Source organism: Sinocyclocheilus grahami, unplaced genomic scaffold (assembly GCF_001515645.1).
Source record: "Sinocyclocheilus grahami isolate Dianchi unplaced genomic scaffold, SAMN03320097.WGS_v1.1 scaffold5595.1, whole genome shotgun sequence".
NCBI classification, from domain to species: Eukaryota; Metazoa; Chordata; class Actinopteri; order Cypriniformes; family Cyprinidae; genus Sinocyclocheilus; species Sinocyclocheilus grahami.
In genome coordinates, this window is record NW_015510241.1 from 1 (window position 1) to 690 (window position 690).

At 40.7% G+C, this 690-nt stretch overlaps 1 pseudogene; it reads left to right on the forward strand.

Moving 5' to 3' along the window:
* Positions 1-295: 295 nt before the first annotated feature.
* LOC107577273 (uncharacterized) overlaps positions 296-690 on the forward strand; it is a 21,746-nt pseudogene continuing 21,351 nt past the window's right edge.

The window sequence follows — 690 nt, forward strand, 5'->3', positions numbered from 1 at the left end:
TTATTCCAAAATTATGGCATAAGTTAGCGAAGTTTTATGGTTTTAATTGTTACGCAAAATAAAGAATGTTAAGACACCCAGACCATTTTATGTTATATAATTTCTCTTAAATGCAGGATTTTTGCCTCTAATGGTTTAAAAGAAAGTCTTGGGACACCAGAATGTACATCTTTTGCCTGTTTATTAACGGATTCATTCGTTTTACGACTTGTATGTAAGAGAGAAATGTTCAGGGAATTGACGTGACAACTTTCAAATGTTTGGATGGTTGCGTTTACTCTGACCTTTCAGGTGCAGTGATGGTGGAGGATGGGACCGTCATGAGGGGACGGGTAACGGTGTACTCCGTGCCAGGCTGTCCACACTGCATACAGGCCAAAGCTACTCTGAGTACGCTAGGTGTGCCTGTGTGTGATGTGGATGTGAACAAGCACAGAGAATTAACAGCACGATTGAAGGAGCTCACAGGTCACAGTGTCGTACCACAGATATTCTTCAATAACCTGTATGTGGGAAACAACGAGGACCTCCAGAACCTGGTGAGACAAGAAACAGTATCTGATGCATGATTTCACTATTGACTAACAGCTGGCTTGATATTTACTTCTGGGAAATTAGCAAATTGGCAATAAAATAGAGTTGTTTTTTTTTTTTTGTTCTTAGGATCCTGAGAGGCTGGAACGTCTCGTC